Source organism: Pteropus medius, unplaced genomic scaffold (assembly GCF_902729225.1).
Source record: "Pteropus medius unplaced genomic scaffold, Ma_sr-lr_union100, whole genome shotgun sequence".
In the NCBI taxonomy this organism is placed as follows: Eukaryota; Metazoa; Chordata; class Mammalia; order Chiroptera; family Pteropodidae; genus Pteropus; species Pteropus medius.
The window spans coordinates 9780656-9802729 of record NW_024352787.1 but is presented as its reverse complement, the minus strand read 5'-3'; the positions used below and the strand labels follow the sequence as shown (position 1 = coordinate 9802729).

Genomic DNA, 22074 nt, shown 5'->3' with positions numbered 1-22074 from the left:
AGTTTGCTAGGCCATATTTGGCACTGAAATTTAGCCATAAGGCAACAGAATGTAGTGGTTAAGAGCACAGACCTTGGAGCCAAACTAGACTCAGTTTTAAATCCTGACTCTGCCACTTGCTAGCTGTGTGACTTTGGACAAGTTATTGAACTTCTCTATCCTCCCATCAGTAAAACAGGAATCATAAACCTATTTTAGGAGATTGTTAGAAGGATCAAGTGAGATAATCCATATGAAGCACTTATATCTGTCACACATAAGCACACAAACATTAGCTATTATAATTACTGAGCCTAGTAAAGTTTAAATCAAATTACATAACATGATATATATTAGCTATGTCTAAGAGACTGTCACAAGTGTATCTCTTTTAGGACTCTCATATTTAGTGCATTGGCAAAGTAACCTACCTTTAATCTTTATTTTTTATTGTCTTGTTGCTGTTTAAAATGTTGCAATATTCCATTTCCTTCAATATTAAAGAAAATGAAAATGATCATGCAGAAAAGAAGGATGTGAGGTACAGACTGAGGAACTAGAGACAATCACATAGCAGGCAAACACTCTTAAACTACACTCAGAGGATAAGGAAAGATAAAGAATTTTAGACATCAAGGGAGAACAGGCTAAGAAAAATAGTGAATAGCAGAAGTATTAAGAGGGTAATTGTTACCAGGAGATGAAAAAAGAACTGAGAACACACTAGAATCCTATGGCCAGAAGTCAATGAAAAATGTTGGCAAATCAGGAAATGCTTGATGAGAGAAAGTGAACTTTGAATAAGAACTAAGACTAAGAAGGCTCTCAATTCATGGAAGAAATTTTGGTTTCCTTTGACTCTTGTTCTAATTGAGGAATTCTAATTTATACGTAAGAAGAATCATGGATGTATACGCTTAATGTTTAGTGTTTTATCCTTTTAATTATAAAATAACACGTGAACACATTCTCAGTACTTAAAACATGCAAATACTACAAATAAAAAATCAAAGCTCTCCATTATACTCAACAATCCCAACTCCCTTCTAAAATGAAACATATTGGTAATGTGCTCTGTAGCCTTCTAAATCATTTAAAATGAGTTTTTAATGTATATTTATACACACATATTGCATAGTTTTCTTTCAAGTTTTTTAAACCATAAATGGAATGTATTATCCTAGCAACTTGCTTTTTTCATGTAACAATGTGTTTTGAAGGAGCTTCTGTACCAGCGTACACTTACAGATTTCTTAATCCCTTAATATTTGTAAGTTGTATTTACAGAGGCACATAATGATTCCCTCATTCCTCACTGCTACCCCAATTAGACGAGCTTGTCACATCATCCAATGCTTTATGGGAGTGGTTTGGGGGAAAATTAAGAAAAGCAAGATGGGCTCTCTATACCTGGATCTTTGAGAAAAAAGGAGAAGCAGGGTAAGCGAAGGTTTAAGCAGAAGCTGAACTCAGATCCAGAGTTCATTATGAGATCCTAAGCTTTGGGGAGCACACAAATCTTGGGGAGGGCACTGGACTTCCTACATTCCTACAGAATATTGGGTGATTGGTTTGAGCCAACTTTGCTTAAATCTCAAAGGACTAAGAGAATTCAGCTAATGTTTGGTCCAAAAGTGTTTGCACTTCTTTTTTTTTAAGATAATGGTGCCAAGAGACGGTAAAAGGGAGAAGAAAGGCAAAGAAATAAAAACTAAATTTTTAGAAAATTAAGTGAGAATTTATATCTAGAAAAAGGAGATGGCAGAAAAAAAGGAAAACTCTAAAAGCAGTAAAGTAAGCAATGAGAAATCTACAATTTATGGTGATTTTTACCTCATTTTGTCTGGTTTGACAATCATATAATCCAAAGAAGACATTTCCCTTATTGTCCTGAAAAAAATTAGATGTTTATAAAATGTCATTGTTTAGAAAGTTAGACTGAAAAGTTTTAAAACAAACCTGCAACGATTCAATCAATATTAGCACTAAGCACTCTAAAGTTTGCATGCTGCATTTCAGTAAAGGGCCAAACCTGTTTCAGCTCATCATCTGGTCTCAAAGAATAAAATGGATTAAGAGTGTACAGTTCACTGAGTTTACGGCAACTTATCTAGCAGGACTGGGCATGGTGAAGGAGTAAATCTTTTTGTATTTTCATTTATTTAAGAGAATATATCTGATAAATATTGGGAGTACCTAGCTCAAGTCCCTGATATATTTATAAGTAAAACTTTTTTAATCATACAATTCCTTAAATGCAGCATATTTATAGATACAACTTAAAATACCTTTTTAAGCAAAAAAAAAAAAAGTTCAGTGATATAACTACATAAAGGAAACTGGCCACTGAAATTATTCTTTCATGTTTCCCTACTTTAGTAAACTTATCAATAAAATTAAATTTTCTTTCCTTAGAATATTTAATATTGAAAACACATGGTTAAATAATAATGCCTCAAAAATGTGAGCATATCTAAGTCTGAACAGATGACAGAGTCATATTTCATATCTTCTCAGAGATAAAAATCTAACATATTAATTAGTTTTAAACACCTTTTACCTGGCATTTCCCTCTAAAAATGGAATTGTTCATTTATTCAAAAAAATTAAGCACTATGTCAGACATTATGAAGTTTATTTTATTTGAAAAAGAGAAGACACTTTATAAGGCTGAATTTAAATCACTCTATTCAATCTTACAAAATAAAAAAGTCATATATTAAAGGTTAAATGCCAACAAGTCTGATTTGTTACCCCTCAATAAAGCATAAATTCTTTAAAAAGAGAATATAAATGGTTAAAATAGTAAATTTTATGCTATCCATATTTTATCACAATAAGAAAAGAGAAAATATAGACATACCTTATAGGTATAGATTACATTTCCATTTCTTTCAATATTTAGTACACGTAAGCTTTCATAATTATTTTCTAAAACATCTGAAAAGATAATAATAGCAAGTTAATATTTAACAGAAGTTTAAGAACATATCTAACAAATAGTATTAGTGAAAAGCCAAGTACAAAAGAATACATACTGATGATTCCAATTATATAGAGCTTAAAAACAAGCAAAGCTAACCTATTATATTAGAGGTAAAATAATAGAGACCATTAGGGAAGAGAAAAGGAGTACTGATTGAGAGGTATCTCAAGGGAGCCTTCTGAGGTGCTGGTAATGTTGTATATGTTGGCTATACTCACATGCTCACTTTGCAATAACTATGCACTCTTGTCCTATAGATTTTCCTACATGTATGTTATATTTCAATAAATTTTAAGTCTCTATTAGTTTTTTATGTATTTTGAAGCTATGTTATTTAGAATTTAGAATTTAGATAAAATTTAGAATTATGATAGCTTCCTGGTGGATTAACCTGTCAGGAACTCAGCAGAGCTACAAGAGTAGTAGATCAAGGCAACAAGCTAAAAAAAAAAAAAAAAGCAAGTAACAGTCAAGCTTTTTATCACTTGCTGTGATAGTATAAAAAAATAGGTTAAACCAGAGAAAGCACCATCATCCCAGTCCATTTCCCCCCATAAGACGAGTGGAGGGTCAGGTAAATCAGCAGAGAGGTAGGGACCTCTCACTGCCAAGAAAGCTCCCAACAAAAGGCTCCTGCAAGATGGTGAACCCAGGGGGTCAAGGGAGGGAGAAGGAGAAGCGCTAAGAGTGGAAAAGTACTGAGTAGTGAGTAAAAGCGGAGAGAAAGTCTTTGAGGTTCCACCCCTTTTCATGATAAGGTGATTTGAGCAGAGTCGCCTAAGAAAGATCTCCGCTTGAGACTCCTGAAAAAGAGGTGTCCTAATGAAGGCACCTGGGCCGAGAATGCAGCTATGTGTAAGATTATGGTCAGCCAGGAGAGACTGAGTCTTAACTACAATTCCCTTCAGGGACTGCAGGGCCCTGGCTAGGCACCAAGTCTGGTTTGGGGAGGTCAGTGTTCCCCACATGAAGCCCACCAACTATTAGCTATTCTAAAGATTACAACGTGAACTCTTAACTTACTATGTTTTACTATTATGTGGTGCCAAGAAATATGAAGCAATTGAAACTCCCATACACTGCTAATGGGAACTAGAAAACTGGCATTATGGACTGAAACTGAACACATATGGCTCAGCAATTGCATTTGTACATATATCTCAACAGAAAAATACATGTATTTTGGCAAATGACACATAATGTCTATAGCACTATGCTCATAATAGCCAAAACTGGAAACACAAAATATCCATCAAGTGGCTATCCAAACAATAGAATACCGTACAACAATAAGAATGAATTGATTTGCTATCACTATAACATATATAATTAAGCAAAAGAAGCCCAGATCCTCCCCACTCTCAAAAAAGTCACAAACTATGATTTACTTATTTATTTATTTATTTATTATGGTGACATTGGCTAACAAAATCCAGTAAGTTTCAGCTGTACATTTTAACAGTAAGGGTGTACAGCATGGACACATACACACACATTAACAACATATACATACACACACACATTTATATACTTAGTGTGTTCACCTCCATAGATTTCTTTTCTCTGTCACCACATATTTGACCCCTTTTACCCCATCTACCTCTGCCCCCACCTCCCTTCTACCCTCTGGTAACCACTAGTCTATTGTCCATGTCCATGAGTCTGTTTGTTTGTCCTGTTTGCTTGTTGCTTTTAGTATATTCCACATATAAGTGATATCATGTGATTGTCAATTTTTTCTGTATGGCTTAAAAACTATATGATTTAATTTACAGTTTCAAAAACAGGTGAAATGAATCTATGATGATAGATAAGAGATTGCTGGAAAGGAGCATGAAGGGGACCTTGGGGGTTCTAGTAATGTTCTCTTTCCTGCCCTGAGTACTAGTTACATGGGTGTGTTTCACTTATGATTTGTGCACTTCTGTATATGAATGCCATATTTTGATGACGTATACAAAAATTCATTACACAAAACATTTAACTTGTAAGTTAACGAATCATCATGTTTCTCCTAAAATTTTAGGTTATTCCTCTCAATTCTACAGTTAAAGGAATTAAACATTGGTAGATACAACATTGATAATTATCACCATTAATTGGGGAGAAATGTCTATTTCCCCAATTTCCTCAAAATTAAATTGCTTAAACTTAACTCATTTTCCATACATGGAAAGTATTTTTAGATGTTAAAATATTACGTTGATAATGACAAGTTCCAACATTTGGACAAAACATATGCAAAATATCCTATAATTCAGAGACAATTTTGGTTTGTATTCCTGATTAAAATGGAAAAAAACAAGATTAAAAAAACAAGGATAATTGGTGACCTGGACCCCTGCACTGGTCCTGGGGGTATAAAACATTTAAAGAGACAAAGAGCAAGTTTCTTTGAGAATTTAGGAATCATTATGAGATCTCTCTTCCCCAACTCCTCACAAGAAGAAGCTGCCTAGATCTTCTGGAGGTAGGGAAAAGAGAAGGGGGAAGTATTTTTTATATATGGTATATACACTTTTCAATGTGTATTCAGCTGCAACTTCCCACTGAGTAAAAATGATGAGGATAATGACTTGGTCTCTTAGGAGAATATGATTCAATTAGCTTGTTACTAAATAGTACTTCACAATTTTCAGAGTTCTCATTTCTACTTCATCAACACTGTTAAGGTGTTATAGACCTATTGTAACGATAAAACAATTCAGTTTAAATGAGGTTAAGATACTTGGCCAATATCATACTTCAAAAAAGTGGCACAGATTAATCTCAAACCTAGAAAAATGTAAACAGAATGAACTAAGTTTCCTGTACCACACTTAAAATGAGAAATGGATAATTACTAAAAAAAAAACAAAAAAAAAACAAAACCCTCTTAAGGTAGATTTTATAGACATCCGAAGAGAATTTCAGTGAGTTTCTTTTCATCTTGCACATGACTCAAAACTTCTGGAATGCAATGTGTCAATACTTAGTGAAGCATTTTTTTCTTTCAAGATAATAAAGATACTGGTAGAAACCTCAAAAGTGAACTTAAAAGGTTTTGGCTAACATAAGAAACTCTTTTACAAGAAATCTTACTGAGAAAATCCAATTTCCTTGCAAAACCACATCTATTTTCAAATTGCTAAAAAATTAAGAGAAAAAATCAACAAGTACAGATTACAATAAATTATATATGCTTATTCCATTAAGCCAGTAGTTCTCAACTCTGGCTGTGTATTAGAATCTCAAGAGAGCTTTTAAAAGAACATGGATGCCCAAGCCCTACCCCAAAATACTCTAATTTTATTGGGCTGGTGAAGGGCCTATTCTCTGGTGTGAGTGTTTTTAAGTTCCCCAGGTCATTCTACTGTGCAGCCAGAATGAGAACCACTAAACTACATATTTATAATATATATTAAACAATATTCATTAGATAGCATAACTAGGACCAGCTTATAATGTGACCACGGAGGACAGTTGAAAGAAATAACAAAAATGATGGTTTCATGGGTCTGTAGTTATTAATAACTGAAGTCTTAAATAATCCTGCAGTTATGTACATGGTTCTCATCTCAAGGACATTTGAATTAGACAAATTTGGCATTGCCGGAAATCCACAGACTAATGCCTTACCACACAACATTTACCCATCAGTCCTTCCTCCCCAGATTAGTTGCTCATGTTTTAGACACACCCTTTTTAAAAGAACTATGCAATAACCCTCTTTGCTTGTTCATTCTGACTCTTCTCCCAGTCCTTCATCACTGGAAAGTACAGAGGAGGAAGTTTAACAATTTCAAATGAGGAAATGAGGTTTAATTTCACAGTTCAATGTACTCAGTGCTCATGAAGAAAAATATGTAACATTTTGACAGACAAGATACTTGCATACGTAAACCTGCTAAAGAGAAGGAGAGTACCTAGATATCAAAGGTGTTGGCAAGTCATGGCTCATAAAATTGAAGCTGGCTTGCCAGATGTTCTTGTCCATTTCGATCTATTTTTTGCTAAAGACAAGTGATTTCACTTACAGAAAGATGTTTGCCAAATATGTAAATTTTGCTCCCAACCACCGTGAGACAAAAATCAAATAAAGAAGTACTATTTGTCTTTCCAAAGACTATATGGGGGGGAGGGTTGGGGAGGAGAATCTCACAGCCTTATACAAAAATGTGAACTAGTTCCTAATACACAGATCAAGAAGTACCAAAATATGATTATATCTATGACATTTCTATTTTGTAAATAACACATAAATCCTCAGGCTCAACACAATTAGATATTATAATTCCTGAACTTCTGAAATAAACATCATTATGTGATTTCGAATTTATATTCTGAATAAAATCAGAAAAAGCAAGGATGGGATGATTAGTTAAGAAATGATAAAGAGATGAAAATGAGAAAAGGAGTCTAGGACGGTAGGGGGAGAAAAAGGGAAAAAGATGGACAGCGCTGAGAGAACAGTGAAATTATGAATGAAAACCAAGTGACTAAGCCAATCCCATGGCCCCTAAATTTGTCTGGGGGTATATAGGAGGCAACAAAAAAAAATCATTACATAAGTCAATCACCTGGTAAAATATATCACTTTCCCGGTAAAGATGAATGATTACAATATTTGAAAGACGAATCAATCTGGCGTACCATAAATCCAAGAATAACCCAAGCAAGCAAGAAGATATGGACAAGAAAACCTACATTCTTTCTAGTCTTAAATATATGTGACATTTAAACCTTAGAAAATTTACATACTACAGACTTTAGTTTCTTGAAGATGTGATACACCCCAGCAGGCAATTAAGCATTGGATAAAAAAACTAATATATAAAATCTTGCACTGCTATATACCAGTAATAGAACATGTAATGTTTTTAAATGTGCCATTTATGAGAGCAACCAAAAAAAACAACCCAGGAATAAATCTTAAAAAACGTGCAGAACCTTTGTGAAGAAATTTCTAAGACTTATTAAGAGTCATAAAGAGGATCTAAATAAATAGAAACTAAACTTTTTTCATAGTTGGGAAGATTTAATATTGTAAAGATGACAGTTCTTGTCAAGCTGATCTATAGATTCAATGCAACTCAAACAAAGATTCCAACAGACTTTTGGGTGGAATATGACAAGTTGATTTAAAATATATATATATGAAAGAGCAAAGGGCATAGACTAACCACGACGCTGCCTAAGAAGACTGAGGTGAAAAGACTGACCCTTTTATCAAGATTTATCATAAAGATAGTTATTAAGATATCTTTGTCTCAAGTTGACTAAAGGAGTAAAATTAAGAAACCAGAAAAGGAGACCCACATGCATATGGAAACTTGATGTGTGACAGAAGCGGCTTTGCTGTCAATGTAAAGGGGCAAAGCTAAACTGGTTAGCGATACTAGAACATTAGCTACTGATATGGAAAAATAAAATTGGATTCCTACATCATATCACACACAGAAATAAATTTCATATGAATTTTAAAAATGTGAAGAGCAAAGCTATAAAGCTTTTAGAAGTTATTATAAAAATGTTGTCATGACTTTCAAAGAGGGGAGAATTTCTTTAAAAGATCTGAAAAAGCATAAACTGTAATGGAAAATACTCATTATTAGCCTAATTTAAAATTAAGAACTCTTGTTTATCAAAACTAAAAATCAAAACATCATCATAAACTAAAAAATAAAAGTAATTGAGAGAAAATATTAATGGCACATACAATGAAGAAAGGACTAGAATCCAGAATACATAAAGAAACCTTAAAAATCAATGTAGGGGAAAAACAAAATAGAAAAGTAGACAGAAGGGTAAACCGACATCTCATGGAAGGGGAGACTCAAATGGCCAATAAACGTATAAGGATACTCAACCTCAGACCACAGTGAAACATCTAGACCCACCGGTTTGACAAAAAATTAAAAATCTTATTAAAGTCCACTCGGTGCAGTGAAAAAAATAAATAAATAAATAGATAGATAGATAGATAGATAGATAAATAAAAATCTGGACACACCAAGAGCTTTTGAGGATATAGAATACCAAAAACATTTCTACACTATAAATGAGGGTATTAAAAAGTGTAACTACTTCGGAAAACAATTTGGCACTACCCAGGAAAAATAAAGATGTGTGCAGACTATGACTCGGCAACTCTACTGTTAGACATCCACCACAGAGAAACTTGTGCATGTGTGCAACAGGCGACATGCACAGAGTTAGCAAAAGCTTTGACTGTAATAGCGCTTCCCAGGAACCTCCCAAATGTCACCAACCAGAAAAAGGATAAGTAAAGTTGGGTTGTCTAAGAAGCACCCTGAGACAGTTTAGTATCTAGGATGTTCATTATGGAGTGCTTAGTAAGGTGGGATTAACACCTGTTGGAGGAAAGGCAGGACCTGGCAAGGGAGAAGTCAAGCTGCAATGCAGGCCCAGTAGCCTCAGGTGACTTCCATCAGGGAAGTTCTAAAACTGAAATGGATTGTCAGAGTTTTACCATGTTGAGTCAGAATGGCCAGGCCTTTGTACCACTTCAAACCCTAATTCGATGTGGGCCACACCCAGAAGGTCAGCCCTCTGCCAGAGCAACCCCTAAAGGACCTGACAGCTGAATACTAGCTGCTGACCACACTCACAGCACCTGGGACAAGTACTTCCTTAAAGGAGGATCTAAACAGTGCATATTCATGTCCATCATATTGTTCTATATTCAAACCCTGGAATACTATACAGCCGTGAAAAATTAATGACCCAAAGCTAACGCAATCAACATAGATAACCTTCACAATAAAGAGAAGGGAAAAAAAGCAAAAAGAATACATATAGTATGCTTTCATTTACTTAAAATTCATAAACAACATGAAATTATATTTTGCTTAGGGGAAACATATATGGGTTAAAATTATAAATAAGATTAAAAGAATGTTAAAATATAAAAGTTTAAATGGTTATCACCTCTGGGAGATGAGGGATAGAAAGAGAAATAAGGTCACATAGAGGACACAAGAGCCTTCAAAAGTTTTGATACTGTTCTCTTTTTAAGGTGGGTATATGGTTTTGTTTATTGTTATTTATAGTTTACACGGGTTGAAATATTCCTTTGTATAATTGTTTTCATTTTCAAAAGAACAAATATTTCTCCATTTATGTCAGAAGAAACCATTTTCCCAAAGTTCAGCCCAGAACCAGGAGATGTAGTAACCAAATCTGATCTCCTTACTCCTTGACCTCTGATTGACTAAAAAATTATCCTATAGGCACTGAATTTCCATGGATGACAGCCTAGCTCCCTGACTATTTTGCCAAGAATATGTCATACTTAATGAATATTACTTAGCACTAATATAAAATCTTCAATTGTATTTGTTGATGTAAAAACATTAAGGCTTCAAATGTAGATAGCAAGTGTGCAGAGAGAAGACATTACAATAGTATAATTACTCACAATTTACATTTGAAAAGCTAAGATTTTGAAAGGAAAATAATTTGCACAAATGTGTGGAGTAATAGCTGTGCTAAAACTAAAATAGAATCCCAGATTCCCCTGACAGTGCTACTAATTATAGCAGAAGAGAAATTAACTTGTAGGGCTTCTTTTTTTTTTTTTTTTTTTTTTGAGCTACCAACCACAGGTGATTATCAGTAGTAACAACTCTCAAAATAATAGGACTAATATCTTGCCAAGGTTCTCTGCAAGAGCAAAATACTACCAATATCAGAAAGAAAAAAAAATTGTTATTTGTAATAACTTTACTTTCTGAGGACCCAAGGATATCTATTGTTTAGAGGAATGTCAACAAACAAGTTTAAATTTCTTCACAGGTGAGCGAAAGACACAAGGAAGCCAAAATCTAACTGGCTCACACACAGCTTTTCAATCAAAACACATTACTGAAACATAAGACCGTGGTATTTCACACTTCATCTAACTTCTCATTTGCAAACACCTGCCATTTAGCTATACAAGATGGAGATTCAGAGAAAAGGACCACTTTGAGTGGAAAGCTGACTTGGAGCTGCCTACTGTATTTTAAAAAGTTAAACCTTCAAAAACTCTTTATTCAGAAGACCTTTTAAAAATTTCCCCCAAAATGAGAAACTTTGCTAATAATGACCCTAATCATTAGTGAAAATTATTAGTCAAAAGCAAGCCTTGAGTTCCTTACTTGGAACTAGCAACCACCAGGCCGAGCTAAGAAATCCTACAAATATTCTGCTAAAGTCACAAGACAGTGTGAAGACATTAGGTAGGAATAGAAAACAATTTTCACCAAAAATAAGGGGAAAGGAGTTTTAGATATGGGTAATTTGATAGCCTTTCAAAAAAAAAGTGCCCTCCAGCAGTCTATTGTGTTTAAACAGAAGAGAGGCAAGCACACTGGAGTGGAGAGGCTACTGTGCACAAGGTGGGATCCAAGGGTATCACTGCTTCCAAGTTGAATTTAAGCCTTGAAGATGCAACTTTATTTACAGCTAACTTCTTTAAAAGAAAAAAAATAAAAACTGAGAAATCACAGGCTTCCCCTTCTTTAAAGTTTTGATTGGTCAATGCTGGGAAAGTTCAAAAGTCACTTTTCACTCCCTCATCAAAATTCAAAACAAAAGGGGTTTTTTTTGTGTGTGTGATTGCTTAAAACCAAAGATTATATTCCAATTCCCCCTGAGGAAATTGGGCGGGAAACCTGAGCATCACTTTGTCTCACGCTGCCTCGCTGGCCCGCACAGGCGGTGTGCTGCGGGTGATGGGGATGGGGCTTTAGATATTAGCTGGTTCTCAAGTCATCGCCTAAGAGTGGACCCTTGCCTTGTTGCACTTCACATCTGAAGCGGCACGTCTCCTAAATCACCGACAATGTTCACACAAATGCAGAAACACGTCTCATATGTGGGAACAAACTATGCGATGGTTAAGTATATAATTTTCTGTGCGGCCATGATTCATCTTTTCCTTCTCATAACGCAAGAACTTCCAGGAGCCCCTAATCTTGGCAGAGCCACTAACAGGGTGATGAATCTTCCCAGTCAGATGAGATGCGAACGAATCTTAGAAAACGACGCTCTCCCACACCCCGCAGCCTTGGGCCAAAAGAACAGAGCCTCAGCAGCTGTTCCTCCACGCCCTCACCTGACGAGGTGACTCTGAGGATACCGCTCGTACCCCTGATCTTTCTGCCGAGGGTGAATTACTGTGAGCAACAAGCAAGCCAGAGGCTGGGGGACTCTAGACTCTAGGACACTGGGGCTGCCTGTCCTACCTTCACCCACTGGGAGTGAGGTTGGAACAGCCCCGACTCCAAAGAGGGAAGCTTCATGACTTCGGCACTAACCTTCACAGACTAGCAGGGGCCACAGTTGCCCCACCCCCACCCCCACCCCACCCCACCCTGGCCAGATCCGCCAGATCGCGGTTTGATCACCGGCCTTGACCCCATGGTATGGATGACCACGGGCTCCTTCGCTTCCGGCCCCCACCCGCTCCCCGCCCCCCCCGGTGCGCCCGCCACCGCCGCCGCCCACCGGGGTCCCCACCCCGGCCGCTCACTTCGGCGCCGCCCGCTGCACCCGCAGCCACGGGAACACATCCTTCCAGAGATCGAACTCCGCGACCAGACGGAGAGCCATCGCCGGGTCTCGGCCACCGGGCAGCTCTGCGGCCCCGCGCCGCGGGCATTCCTGGCCTTGCGTTCGCTACCTCGCCTCTCTTCCCCTGCGCCCGCCTTCTCCTTCCTCTCCCCGCCTCCCGCCGCCGGCCACTTTCGGTTCTGCTACGTTCCGGCCCGAGAAGCTCATTGCACTGCCTCCTCCCAGCCCGCGCGGAGCACCGGAACCGCGAGCGGGGCACACCGGGCGGGGGCGTAAGGGGATCGAAGCGCGGCGACCAAGCCCACTTGGGCCCCGAACCTTCAGTGTGTACCCTCCTGAAGGGAGACAGAAAGGATGGGAGGATTGGGGGTTTTTAAGGGCTCTGAAGGAGATGTAGCTAGACCCACCAATGGTTTCCAAACTATGCTGCACAGTAGATGTGGGCGTTAGGCATTTTCCTTTTTCTTTTTTTAAATCCCCAGGTGATTGCACTGTGCAGCAAAGTTTGGAACCCACTTGGCTAAAGGTATTACCAGCTGAATCACCTGAGAAGGTTCAAGTTCATCACCAGGGCAGAGTGGGTGGCATTTGGGGCCTTTCGACCCAGTTTCAGAGCGATAGTATTTGATCAGTAGTATTTAGATAAGTAGTAGTGGGGAGGTGTGAAGATGATTCTATTTTAAGAGATAATGAAGACATTGGAAAGTGTTAATCAGCTTAACACAGGGTCTCTGTTTATGGGTTTTGCAACACAGGCTTCAGTGAAGCTGAATTGTTTAGGATTCCCTCTGCAGTTGGCTTTTTGAAAAATGCTCTCATTCTTCCTCGGGGCGCCTGCATCCTTGGGCAACTCCTCATCCCCATCACTGCATATATATATCTAATGTTTTCTTAATCTCCTCTCTCAGCTTTCTTTTCATTCCCACCTGCAGCATCAGTAAGTGTAGTGGTTACTATGCCTTTGGCACTGCCAGCTCCAATCCATTCTAACATCAACACCAGGTTATTACTCCCCCCAAAACAAAGCAGCCTTGTCCCTATGCAAATATTAACAGCTGACTACCCCCAAAATAAAGTGCCTATGTTTTACTTACCCTTCCAGCCTTTCACCTAGAACTTCAGCTCCAGGCTAAACTTACTTCCAGAACCCCTCTGATTTTACCCTCCTTCCTCTGAAAAAAATCACTGGCGCCCTTCCAGCCTGGATCCACAAAGTCTTCTCACAACTGCAACCCACAGCCATCTTCCCAGCCCTGAACTCCAAGAGAGGCATTGCTAGTACACCTTACTTGACAATCATATATTGCCTTGAGACATGCAAATTGAATCTTGCATCTTGGCATACTCCTCTGCCCTTTTGCCTCCTACCAGGTGCTAACAGAGTATAGTAATAAGCAAAAGAACATTTTGTCATGTGTTTCTTAAAGTTAAGGTCTCAAAACCACCTGCACTGGAGTCATCTGGAAAGCTGTTTTATAATACAGACTCCTGGGCTCTAGTGTAGACTTGCGTTTTAGCCAGAGCCTCAGGTAAATCTTAGGCTTGCTAAGGTCTGAAAATGAAATAAAGGTTAAAAAAAACTCTTGATTTTGCCCTAGAGACATATTTCTCCAACTGAGGATGATTTCACTCCACTACTCACCACCATATACATAGGAAAATCTTCTCATCTGTAAAGTGTATGAAGATTGAACAGAAATGTTTAATGAGGCTGCTAATATCGTGAGTGGCTAAGGGAGGCCACTGAAGTCATGGGGAACTACTACAACGAGTGTTCCATACCAAGTGAAGCTTGTTGCCTATTTTCTACAGAAATGTCTTCATTGCTTATTTTAAAAGTTCGGTAAGTTTCTGTTTTGTTTTTTTCAGTTAACCTCTATTTTTGCCAAGCAAGACTGATTTTATAGTCCTCATCAAGCAGTAATTTGTATAAAAAGTCTCTTCAAAATAAATTTAAGTTAAAAAAGAACATAGGGTGAGCAATAATAACCAAGATAGCAAAAAGATGTGGCCAAAACCATGAAGGAAGTATATGAATGACAACTTGGAGATGACTTGCTAAGGAAAACAACTGGAGAATGGTGACTTACTGGCTTTGAATCTGTGAAGGCTTAACAGAAGAAGAATGCTGATGGATTATCCTTCAACCCTAGAGAAGACAGAACTGGAGACTGTTATATGTTCTTTATTTTAAAAAGCTGCTTCATTGATAGATGTGTTAACTTGATTGTGGTAATCATTTCACAGTGTATATGTATATCAAATCATGTTGTACACTTTAAATACATACAATTTTATTTATCAACCATACCTCGATAAAGCTGGAAAAAAAAAAAAGAAAGCTGCCTCATAGAATCAATTAAGCACTGGAACTGACTTTTGGGTAGAGTATTTGCTTCTTTGAAATTTAAGAATAAACCATTGTGTTCCTTAAAATCAGAGCAGAATTAGAGACTTAAAGATCTTATAATCGAGGCCTTTATTTTATAGATGAGGACACTGAGATTCAAAAAAGTGAAATGAGTTTCAGGCCTAAAGTAGCCAAACTAGTTAACCACAAAGTTGGGATTAGAACACAAGTCTCCTTCTACTGGTGTTTATGCTGATTATGTCCAGTGAACTGAATTATTAGAGGACTCTTAAATTACCTTACAGCCTGAGGATTTCTAGTTATCTGAATACCATACCCTGATTGAGGTAGAATTCTGGGACCAGAGTGAGAAATCACACAGTTTGGATCATATGGTTTCTTCAACACAGCCAGGTTCTTTGCAATTTTATCTTGAGTTTTAGATTTGAAGGAAACTAAAGGAATTAGAAATGTGGGTTTTTTAACTGAGATGTTAAAATGAAAAGTTCTACTCTCCTAACCAAGAAAGAGCTCCTGGAAGTGGGAAACAATTTAATTTGGAAGGAGTTAGAAAATAGCTGATTTAACATATCTAATCCAAAAGTCTAAAATGGCATGGTATCTAAGAAAAGGGCTAGGTTTGAAATTTATATTCAGTGGAAAAATAAATGTGCTAAGAGAAAATTTTTATTAATCAACTCATATGTGTTTGAAATTAAGTAAATCTACTAAAAACCAAACCTTGAATTTGGGAGGTTAATCCTTTGAAAACATAGCTAAGAAATTTTTTATGAAAATTAATAGGGGTTACTTATCAGAAAACCCATTAGAATATGAATGGTACATAAGGTTCCTCTGCACTTTTCAAGAAATTATAATTTATTTTAAATTTTGTAACTGAAATATTAAAGTACAACGAGGTGGCTTCTCATGTAGAGACTGAGAATACTGCTTCTCCACAGTAACCCATTTTCAGTAGAAATATTTAATATGCTTTTAAGTAAATAAATGCCTCATGCAGTGATCTTTATGACTCTCTAAATCCACTTGCCCCTAGTCAGGTGATAGCATTTCCTCTTGCCAGTGATTGATATGGGAGTGGACATGCACATCAGTCATGATTAGGTTCACTGGAAGCTAATGAAAACCCAAATCAAAAGTTTTTATTTTCTCACATATCTGCAGGTAGGAAGTCCAATGCTTGTAAAGTCAGGTCCCTGAAGTCATCAGGGACCCAGGCTTCTTTCAGCTTTTCATCTCACCAGCTCTTTGAGTATATCCTTGTCCTCATGATCCCAAATGATCGTGAAAGCTTCACTCATCTTGTTTGCATTCCAGAAATCAGAATGGAGGAAGAGATAAAAGAGAATGCTGCCTCCCTTTTAAAGATACTTCCTAGATGTTCTACATAAAATTTTTACTTACATTTCATTGACTAGAACTTGGTCATATGGCCAAATATTGATGCAAGAGAAGCAAGGAAATACGGTTTTTTAGTTGGTTAACCATATGCCCAGATAAAAACCAGGATAATATTACTACATAAAGTGGGGAGAATGGATATTCAGAAGGTACTAGAAGTCTCCAACATGGCACGAAGCCCAATTCTGTAAACAACAGTTGTAAGGAATCTCTGCTATTGTATTTCTGGGAAAGATTTCTCTATTTCTAAAAAAGTGGACATGAGAAAAGAAGGTCCTTTCAGCCTTTACATATTTCAAGGCCTGATGTGATTCCTGGAACTCAGCCAGTCTTGCTACCAGTCTGAAGATGGAGTCAGCAGATGGAGCTGGGCAGAGCCCAAAGAACTGCAGAGTAAGGGAGCCCAGCATGTCATTCTTGACACCAGCCCTACCTCTGGTCTTTTTTATATTAGATATAACAAACTTACCTATTGTTTAAACGAGATTGAGTTAGAGTTTTATTTTACTTGCAGCTAAGAGTCTCACTTTTAAAGATATCATTTCAAAATTTTGGTAACTTCCACCAAAGAGTGCTATAATCATAATACATGCTGAACACTAATTAGGACACATTGTTCTACACTTTTGTATTGTTCTTATTAACATAAAACGAAATAATGTTGAGAGAGTAGGCTTTGGGGAAAAAAGCCCAGATAAGCAAGAGTTAGTTACATAGCCCGCCCTGATAACTTAAGAACCTCTGGATTAAATCATACTTGAAACTCATTCTAAGAGCAGACTTTTCAATTACAAGAGCCAATAAATTTCTTTATTATGTAAGTTAGTTTGAATTGGATTTGCAGGTATTTCTGTTAAAAGCACCCTAAATGCGAGATTCTCAAACTTTAATGAACATACAAATCACCTGAGAATCTTGTTAAACTGTAGATTCTAACTCAGCAGTCATGGTCTACATCTTAACAAGCTCCTAAGTGATGCTGCTGCTGCTAGTCCATAAATTACACTTCGAATAGCAGAGTTCTGCTACTTAATGCAAGGATTTTCCACCTGTGCATTGCTACCTTACTTTCACAGAGAGAAGGCCAGGTGGGGATGGGCTTGGATGGAATAGCTGTTGAGATACCCCAAAGGTGAAGGTCTAGGTCCAGAGAGAAGTCTAAAATGAGGGTGAGTACTGCTTCTATAAGTTAGAACCAGGCAATGGGCCACAAGTTCTGGTAGCAGAAGACAGAAAATCAGGAACTGAAAAGAGGAAATTTTAGAAAAAGGAAAAGGCTCTTAGCCCAGCACTTCTAGAAAGCAGAGCCTGGGCAAAGATTAAAGTGCTGACACTTTACAGAAGAAATGCAAATTCAAGGCAAAAAAAAGAGGTGAAGCAGTGAATCAGAATCTGCATTTTAACAAGATCCTTGGATGATTATGTGTACACTGAAGTTTGAGAAGCACTGTTCTAGCTACCATATGCTTTAAAAAAGAGTTGATTTATTTTATTTTTAGTTTCAACTATACATTGGTTAGACATTTATATAGTTTATGAAATGATCCCCCTAATTACTCTATCTTCCCTTTGACTCTACACCTCACCATTACACTGCTGTTGACTGCATTCCCTATGCCGTGCTCCCTATCCCTGTGACCATTTAGAAACTACTGAATTGTACTTCTTTAACCCTTCACCTCATTCTCCCAGCCCCCTAATCCTCTCCCCTCTGGCTGTCACCAGATTGTCCTCTACATTTGTGAGTCTGCTTTCGATTCATTTGTTCTTTTTGTTTCTTAGATCCCACATATAAGTAAAATCATATGGTATTTATCTTTCTTTATCTGACTTATTTCGCTCAGCATAACCTCTAGGTCCATCCGTGTTGATGCAAATGGCAAGATTTCTTTTTTATGGCTAATATTCCATTGTATATATGGATCATAACTTCTTTATTCAATCATCTGTTGATGGGCATTTAGGTTGCTTCCATATCTTAGCTACTGTAAATAGAGCTGCCATGAACATAGGGATGTATAGATCTTTACAAATTATTATTTTGGTTCTCTTTAGATAAATACCCAAAAGTGCAATTGCTTGGTCAAAAGTTATATCCATTTTTAATTTTTTTGAGGAACTCCAGGCTGTTTTCATAGTGACAGTACCAATTTGCAATCTCACTAATAGTGTATGAGAGTTCCCTTTTCTCCACATCCTCATCAACACTTGTCGTTCTTTGATTTATTGATAGCCATTCTGACAGGTATAAGGTGATATCTCATTGTGGTTTTAATTTGCATTTCTCTGATGATTAGTGACCTCGAGCATCTTTTCATATGTCTATTGGCTGTCTGTATATACTCTTTGGAGAAATGCCTTTTCAGGTCTTTGCCCATTTTTTAAAAAAAATTTTTTAGGCAAGGCAACCGTTGGTTGACCTCACAGATTGCAAGGACCTTGTCAGCTTACAATCCCTTGTTTTTATTTTTACGCCTACAGCTCCTGGTCTTCCTAGGTGGTCTCCCATCCAAGTACTAACCAGGCCCAACCCTGCTTAGCTTCCGAGATCAGATGAGACTGGGCTTGTTCAGGGTGGCATGGCCATAGACGGTCTTTGCCCATTTTATAATAGGAATTTGGGGTTTTTTTGGTGTTGAATTGTATGAGTTCTTTATATATTTCAGATATTAACTCCTTATCATATATATCATCAGTGAATATCTTCTCCATTTGGTAAGTTATCTTTTCATTTTGTTAATGGTTTCCTCTGCTGTGCAAAAACTTTGTAGTTTGATGTAGTTCCATTTGTTTATTTTTTTCTTTTGTTTCCCTTGCCCAAGAAGATATATCTGAAAAGAAATTACTAGTAGCAATATAAGAGAGATTACTGCCTATATTTTTTCTAGAGTTTTATGGTTTCAGGTCTTACATTTAAGTCTTTAATCCATTTTGAGTCTATTCTTGTATATGGTGTAAGAAGATGGTCCAGTTTTATTGTTTTGCATGTATGTGTTCAATTTTCTCAACACTATTTACTGAAGAGACTGTCTTTACCCCATTGTATATTCTTGCCTCCTTTGTCATAGATTAAATGAGTGTATAGACGTAGATTTAATTTCTGGGCTCTCTATTCTGTTCCATTGATCAATATATCTGTTTTTATGCCAGTATCATGCTGTTTTGATTACTGTAGGCTTATAGTATAGTTTGATATCAAATAGTGTAATAACTCTAACTTTGTTCTTCTTTCTCAAGATTGCTGTGTCTATTGGGGATCTTTAATGGTTCCATATGAATTTCAGGGTTATTTGTTTCAGCAAAAAAAGAGTTTTTTTTGAGCTCCAGTCAAGATGGTGGGGTGGGTAAATACTGTGCATGCTTCTTCCCATGACCACATTAAAACTGCAACTAAATTATGAAACAGTAACCTGGAAAATGATCTGAAGACTAGCTGAACAAAACTCCTATAATTGAGAATATAAGGAGGAGACCACATTGAGACTGTTAAGACGGGCAGAGTTTCGAAACAGGCTGGTCCCAAACCCATTGTGGTGGTTGAGCATTATCAGGAGGGATATCTTGGCTGTGGAGATCCCCCCAAAGAAATGAGGGGCCTAAGCCCCACACTGGGCTCCCCAGCCCAGGGTCTGAGTGCCGGGAAGAGGGTTCCCCACAAAATCCAGCTGTGAAAACCAGTGGAGATTCTAGCTGTCCAGGTGAAACAGAAGGCACCTGGTAATCCAGAAGTTCCCTTAAAGGGCCTGCACACAGAATCACTCACTCACGGGCACTCACCCTGGGCTCTGGCAGAGAGGAACAACAGCTCGGTAGGTGCCAGGAACATACAGGGAAAGACTGAGTTGTGTGGCTTCAGGGAGAGAGCTGGAGGGGTAGCCACCATTATCCTTGTGTTGAGCCTTCCTTCTGTGCAGCCTAGAGGTGGGCGCCATCTTGCCTGTGTTGAGCCAGGTGAGATCTGCTCACTTCACCCCAGTAACTCCCTGTGAACCCACCCCACTCGACTCTCAAATTGCATATGGCAATTTTGTTACTAGACAACCAGCTCCAATCTGTGCTCTCAGCAGGAGGTTTATTCCATAGTAATCAACAGGCCTCAGCTCCAGCACTTAGGAGACACTTTTGGTGGCAGGCAACAAGCCCCAGCCATAGCTGCAGTATTTCTTGAACAAATTTCAGGGGTTTATGAGCCTGAGGTGAGCAGTGTCTGGCCTCGGCATAAGTTGAGATTTTTGCAAGTGGCCACAGGCTCAGAACTGGCAGCAAATCTGAATCTGCACCAACCTGGGAAACACCTCTTGCCTTACCTTAGTGACTCCCGGAGACCCCATTCCATCCGATGTCGGTACTCCCAAGGCTCATTCAGCAGCTGAGCATTACAGGCACTTGGTAGGCAGCCTTAGGCCTAAGGGTATCCTGGGCCTTTTGCTGAGCTGCCCCAAGCCCAGTAATTATGGCAGTTGGATTCAGTTTGCCGCATGGCCTCTCCCACATGCCGCCAGGTCCAATCCATTCAGCAACCAAACGGATAGCTTTGTAGCTTTTATCAGGTAGCCTTCATTCAGTCACAGGCAGTGGCTGACCTTGGCCTGCATGGGAGCTTCTCCCCACAGGTTCCAGAACCAACACCCCCAGATGTTGGCATTAGACCTCAACAGAACATCATCTGATTAGCTCCACAAGCAGCACAACCAAAGGTTGGTCACTATAGGCACACAAGCCTGCTAGGGCAAACCCCATTCCATGGGGTCAGCCCCTATATAGCAGCTGATATGCTGTGAGCATGGCCAGTCTTCACAATCAGGCAGCCTGAGAATCAATCCTACTTGCTGACATGCCAACAACAATCAAAGCTCAACTACAACAGGAGGACACATATGACCACACAAGGGTCACTCCTGAACTACTTGACACTGTGCCACTAATCCACACAGTGTACCTACTACATCAGGCTACCTGGATAAGACTGGGAGACTAATACATAGAAATGAACATAGAGAAGCAGCCAAAACATGAAAACAAAGAAACATGTCCCAAATGAAAGAAGAGAGGAAAACTCTAGGGAAAAAAAAAAATGAGCTAAACAAAATGGAGGCAAGCAACCTACCAGATGCAGAATTCAAAACAATGGGTTTAAGGACACTCGATAAACTTAAGGGAAGTATATATGAGCTCAGTGAGAACTTCAACAAAGACAGAGTAAGCATATAAAAGGACATAGAAACCATAAAAGAATCAGTCAGAAATGAAGAATACAATAACTTAAATAAAGAATACTTTTGGAGGAATTAATGAAGATTAGATGAAGAAAAGGATTGAAGCAGCAATTTAGAAGATAAGGCGGAAGAAAACACCCAATCAGAACAGTAACAAGAAAAAAAAAAATCCAAAAAATAAGGACAGTTTAAGGGGCTCTTGGGACAACATCAAGCATACCAACATTTGCATCGTAAGGGTACCAGAAGGAGAAACAAGAGAGATATGAACTGAAAACCCATTTCAAGAAATAATGACTGAAAACTTCCAAATCTGATGAAGGAAACAGATATGTGACCCCAGGAAGCACAGAGAGTCCCAAATAAGATAAACCCAAAGAAGCCTACACCAAGACACAACATAATTAAAATGCCAAAGGTTAAAGACAAAGAGAAATTCTTAAAAGGAGCAAGAGCAAACAAAGAGACTCATGGACATGGACAATAGACTAGTGGTTACCAGATGGGAAGGGGGAGGAGGGGGAGATAGATGGGGTAAAAGGGGTCAAATATGTGGTGATAGA

General features: G+C 38.0%; 1 pseudogene; it reads right to left on the bottom strand.

Moving 5' to 3' along the window:
• Nucleotides 1–18767: 18767 nt before the first annotated feature.
• Nucleotides 18768–18886, bottom strand: LOC120592059 (uncharacterized; annotated as a pseudogene).
• Between the last annotated feature and the right edge of the window lie 3188 nt (nt 18887–22074).